Source organism: Zootoca vivipara, chromosome 13 (genome assembly GCF_963506605.1).
Source record: "Zootoca vivipara chromosome 13, rZooViv1.1, whole genome shotgun sequence".
NCBI classification, from domain to species: Eukaryota; Metazoa; Chordata; class Lepidosauria; order Squamata; family Lacertidae; genus Zootoca; species Zootoca vivipara.
Window position 1 is genome coordinate 33423205 of NC_083288.1, and position 6319 is coordinate 33429523.

Genomic DNA, 6319 nt, shown 5'->3' on the forward strand with positions numbered 1-6319 from the left:
TTACTAACTATACACTGGAGTTCTGCTTTGGCTCAATATTGAGGAGAATTTCATGGCAGTGACTTCCCCGGGGTACACGCCTGTGCTGTGTTTCTGGAGGTCCTGGGCTCCCCAGATGACAAGACTCCCTCTCGACCTCACTGTGGTGGCCCAAAGGAAAGCAGAGCAATACGTTTGCCGGAAGGAGATATACAAGGCGCCACCTAACTGTCTTAGGAACTCCACTCTGGATTTGTGTAGGGCAGGCACCCCCAAACTTCGGCCCTCCAGATGTTTTGGACTGCAATTCCCATAATCCCTGACCACTGGTCCTCTTAGCTAGGGATCATGGGAGTTGTAGGCCAAAACATCTGGAGGGCTGCAGTTTGGGGATGCCTGGTGTAGGGATTACTCTTTAGCTTTTCTTCTCGTGAAAATATCCTGCAAAGCAGTGGAGGTTTAGGATCAGAGTGTTCGTTCTCCTAGATGGGCTACCTTCCCATGTTGACGAGCTCTCGCTTCCCTTCTACAGGACGTGCAGAAACTGCCTTCTTGACCGTTGGAGCCACTGTTGGTCTTCTCCGCTCAGTTCCACTGGAACCTGTCTTCATACGTAGCAGAAGTGTCATTATTTTTGCCCCTCAGACTCTGCAGCTACTGCCCACATGTGCAGCAATTCTTGCACAGTGACCGAATCGTGAGGAAATGCGTACATGCACACGAGTTAACATCTGCAAACGAGCAAAATGGATTTATTCCTCCAGAATTAGCTAGTTACTACCACGGGGGGACAGGACCTTGTATTTAGTGGGTTGAATAAGGTTTCGGATCCCACAGACTCCTTGCCACAAGCCTTCCTCGCAGGGGTGTCTTGTGTTGGGGAACTCAATGGGAAAATGCACCCCCCCCATAAGGATGCTGCCTGATAATAATTGCCTTTATCGAATGGTGCAGGAGGGGTCTCTCGGGGTGAGGTGTTTAGGCAGCAGAGGCAGCGATCAAGAAGGGCCTCCGAGGGGGAGCGTGAAGAGACCATTCAGGGTGTGCATCTTGGCAGGGGAAGAAAGAGCCTGCGAAGGGACATCGGGAAGAAAACTTCCACCCAGGCTTTTCCTGCCAAAGGGTTGTAACTTTTTCCATTTTTGTTTTCCTTTCCCTTTTCAAAGCGGACTCCCCTCCAACATTCCTAAAAGCCACGAGTTAGATCAGAATCCTGGAAAGCAACAACTGAGACCCGTGGGACCGCGGGTCAAGCGAGACATTACACCATTCATTCAATTAGCCATTGTGTCAAGAGCAGGTGGGGAGGGGAGCCCAGTCTGGCCAGGCGGATAGAGGGATGTTGAACCTTTGTGGGGGACCCAGTGCAGATGAGGCCTTCCTTCCCAGAAGCTCTCATTGATGGCTCCATTGGCAGGAAGGGTGAGAGACCAATCAGTCAAATGAATGAATGAATCTGGAGAGTGCCACCCTGGCTTTAAGCTCTTAACTTCATCGGGGAAGGTTGCAAAATTCCACACATAAAACAAGCAGGCTAATTCCCTCCAGACCAAAGCCATTATCTCTCAGCGTCGCTTCCACCTCTTGTCTGGATTCAGTTTTAATCTGCAAGATGGGTTAAAGATTCTTGGCTCTCTGCATTCTGACATGACAAGCAGGGCCTGCAACGAAAGGCCCAAGCATGGAATGCTCCCATTCAGGTTTTCAGCCACTCCATTCCACTCCCACCTGCAAACATTCGGTCAGCATTCTGTGCCCACTGAGCACGCTCAGACCTGTTGGGGCTGATTAGAAAGGGTTTTGAAAACACTTAGGATTCTCTAAACCTGCTGATACAGAACCTCTTTATTGGGCATGAACAATGCTGTTTTTGGCTACATAAGGCCCAGCTTTACTCGTAGGACCGAAAGTGCTGTCGGTCTTTCATTGCAGCCTGTTGCTTTCCCTTCTCGGCAACCTCAGGCTGACACTGAGGTTGCAACTGCAGGCAAATAGGAAAGTACGCAAAGCGGGTATGTGGGTGTAATTGATTGTGTTCATTAGGAAGGGGGAGCGGCAACTGCACATGCCTTTGCCACACAGGATGGAAAATTAGGCTTCATTTAGCAACACAAACACAAGTGTGTTTATTTGGACAATGGGCCTGGATTATTCCACTGACCTAACGTCACCTGTGCAGCCTCTCCTCCTCCTCCATCCTTAAATATCTCAAAGGCGCTTTGGTGTTGGACAAGGACTCAGGGAGATGCTGGTTAACACATTGGGTAGCTCAGCTGGTTAGAAAATGGTGCTGATAATGCCAAGGTTGCAGTTTCAGTCCCCATATGGGTCAGCTGCATATTCCAGCATTGCAGGGGCTTGGACCAGATGACCCTCAAAGCCCCTCCCAACTCTACAATTCTATGATTCTACTAAAGTTCTCTGGGTGAACTTTCGCCCCTTACAATCTTGCAGCACAGTCTGCCTCGCAGGGTTTAAACATCCGCTAAAACCAGGGCAGAATTTACAAAGGAGCATGTTGTGACCCACTAGCAAAATCCAGAGCTTTTCGTTTGTTTTATGTTGTGCATAGAGTCATTTGGGCCTGAGTCCATTTCTATGGGTGACATTGTTGCTACTCTACATGCTGCCTTTTGTTTCAAGAAAACAAAATACCAAGGCAGTTCAGAAACAGCAAAACAATTTCATTGAAACATGAAAGTATCCATGATTAAAATGTATAATAAACAAGCCCATGAAAACAATAACAGTTACCTTGTGTTCTGTTCAAATGGATATGTTGTTTGCTTTGTGGCACTGTCATTACTCATAGGACCCCTTCCCCACCTCTTGCAAATCCCCTGATGCTTTCCTGCACAACAGCCATGCCACATTCTTTCCTTCTGCCACTTCTCGTGTGCATGTCTGGCCACCCCATCTTGTCCTGGCCTGCTCTTCCTCCCAACCCCACCCCAAGCCACAAACATTGCACCCACCTGCTAGATTCCTCCTGCTGTTTGACTTTCCCATTGGGAGATGCCTGGTTTCTGATGGAACTTAGAAGAAGATGCTTATCCTTTATGGGGTGAATTGGGGGGCGGAACCTCTCCCCACTGCCCCTCTATATAATTCATATACTTTATTGACTCTCTCTGCACAGAACAGCAGATTGCACAGAAGGAAAGTTTGAGGCACTGAATTGTGAGTTTATGATCCAGTTTATTTCTCTCTCTTTTATTTCAGAAAGAATCAACGCACAAAGCAAGAGAAGCAGCAGCAACAGGAACATCCATCATGGTCGTCTTCAGTCCTCACCAGCAGGTAAAATGTACACAAGGATATGCCCGTCCTGAGTCTCAGATAAATTCTTACCTTGTTCTCCAGGACGTGTTTCTGTAGCAGTTCATGGTGATAACAATAAAAAGGTTTTGTTGCGCAGTCCAGCAGCAGGAGGCCACAACTTGGGACTCAGCATCACTTGAGTCCGAGGGGATTTCCTTCACCCCGTTGGCACCATACATTTGAAGCACTAGGATACCATTTCAAACACTCATGGCTTCCTCCAAAGAATCCTGGGAACTTTAGTTTGTGGAGGGTGCTGGGAATTGTAACTCTGTGAGGTGTGAACTATGTTTCTCAGGATTCTTTGGGGGTTGTGCTTTCAGGGTATGGTTTTTTCCCCTCCTTTTTGCTTGGAGCTCTAACCTACACCCCACCCCCTAGTTGCCCACACATTCAAGGGGGTGAAAAGCCCCTTCTGTTATTCTCCTCCAGGTTACCTTCTGGTCGCATGGCGGCCTTGCTGTATCTTTCCATTCTGTTCATTCTCAGGTTAACCTGCTGAACTATAAATGAGGTTTATTGGTGGTTCCTGGCACCTCAAGAACATGGAAAGTTTCCTTCCAGAATGACCTGCCTTTCAAACGTGTCCTGGAGGCACCCCAGGTTTGAGTCAGGGAGCAGACTTATTTTAAGCAGGGTAAATTCCCATTAGCGGCAACAAAAACAGGGACGGGAGAACCACTGGGAGGAATAAAACAGAAAGGACCAACAGGCCGGATTTCGGTCCCTTGAGCAAATGGCGCCCTGTAGTGAGATGTGCAAAACCGGAACTGGCTCTCACCAGTGAAGACGAGCAAGAGAACAAATGAGAGGTAGGAACTGGAGTAAAATAAGATTGCAGAGGACATTTGGACTTTTTGCGCATGCTTCGCTTTTGAACTGCGTTTAAAGCACATTATTTCCCCCCAAGCAATCCTGGAAAATGTAGTTTCCCTTGCGATTCTCAGCACCCTTCACAAACTACAGTTCCCGGGTTTCTTTGAGGGAATCCCGCAAGATGTGTTGAATGTACTTTCAGTGTGGTGTGTGGCCTTCAGGGCTCTGCCTGTAAGGTTTCCACGTCTTTCATGCCACATCTGTAATTTAGGCACACAAATTGTACTCTGGCTTTGAATTCAGCAATCCGTACAAATCGTAGTCACCAAGAAGGAGTCTACGACCTAGATGCTGCATTACTGTGAAACCTTAACTAACTACCCACTTAATCAGCCCAAATGGCCCATCCTTGATGATGATTATGATGATGATGATACTGATTTGCCTTTTCCCACAACAACACAGTCTTGCTGAATATAGGAGCAGAGTGGGTAGATTTCCTCTGTCTTTCTCCTTGTCTGCCCCACTTTCTTCTCTTCCACCTCCACATCTCTGTCTACTGAGCATTCCCAGACAGTGACCTCTGGCACTCAAACATTGCAGAGGGATTGGGGGGGGGTGACAAGAGAGGTTGTGTTTATACACCAAGCCAACCTCCCCTCCGTCCCCACCTTGCCATCTGTGTTTGCTGTACAGCACCCCACTCTAATGGCAATTCTCCCTCCCAACACGCTTGCAATGCACCAAGACCCTTTGGAGCAAGTCCCTGCGAGGCTGCCCTGACGTTCCAGTAATGCCGGTGCATTTCTCAAAAGGCGTGAAAGCAGGAAAAGGCTCTCAGTCTCTGTGTTTGTGCGTGTATGTATGTGTGTGTTGGCCCCAAAATCAATAGGGAGGTCATGCTTATTTTTGGGTGGGCTGGGGGGTACGAACTGTGCCAGGGTGCTTTGACAGGTCACAGCCCGAGTTCAGCAAATACTGAAAAGTCCCCAAAAGGAGGTGAAACACATGCTGAGCAAGAGGCCTGGCCTCCTTAACATAAAAAACACTTCTGCAGCTTAATTCACGTCTTTCTTCTACACTGCCTCAAGAATCCACATAACAGCCGTGTAAAGGTAAAGGTAAAGGGACCCCTGACCATTAGGTCCAGTCATGACCGACTCTGGGGTTGCGCACTCATCTCGTGTTATTGGCCGAGGGAGCCGGCGTACAGCTTCCAGGTCTTGTGGCCAGCATGACAAAGCCGCTTCTGGCGAACCAGAGCAGCACATGGAAACGCCGTTTACCTTCCCGCTTGGAGCGGTACCTATTTATCTACTTGCACTTTGACGTGCTTTCGAACTGCTAGGTTGGCAGGAGCTGGGACCGAGCAACAGGAGCTCACCCCGTCGCAGGGATTCGAACCGCCGACCTTCTGATCAGCAAGTCCTAGGCTCTGTGGTTTAACCCACAGCGCCACCTGAGTCCCATTAACAGCCGTGTAGGGTAGGCCAATATTTTTATCCCCATGCCACAGGTGGAGGCTCAAGGCTTGTCTAAGGCTGTCACATCCGCAGTGTACGTTTAAAGTACATGTCTTCCCCCAAAGGATCCTGGGAACTGTAGCTAACCCCAGTGCTATTTTCCCAGAAAAAGAGGTGCCCAAACTCATCATGCATGCCTCCTTTGTTCTCTTATAATGGCAATGGTGCCCTCTTGAGAGGTGCCAGATCTCAGTTCCAGCTGGAAAAAAAAGGCCCTGGCTAACCCCGTCCCAGAGCTACAGTTCCCAGAATCCTTAATAAATGACAGTTCCCAGAATTCTTTGGGGGGAAGCCATGTGCTTTAAATATATGTTGTGGGTGTGGCGCTAGAGAGTTAACGGCTGGCAGTGCAGCCCAACAGCAGAAGCGGCGCTGAGGACTGGCCACTTAAAAACCAGGAAGCCACTAAGTGCTTTAAGCCATGCGAAGGAGCCCTCCGACGGCTGATTTCCCTGCTCATTCAGCACATGAGTTTGAGGCACCTTCGCGAACAAGTGCTGGCAAGAAGCCCCATGATTAACAGCCATTGCAGCGTCCAGACAGTTTAAACATGGTTGGAGGGGAGGGAGAGTTGGTGGGGGGACGTTACACAGCTGGCTAGATGCAAAAGTTTACCAAACATCCAGGCGGGTTTGTTACAAGCGCAGGGATGGAAGCCAACCCAGTGTTTATCTTGGAGA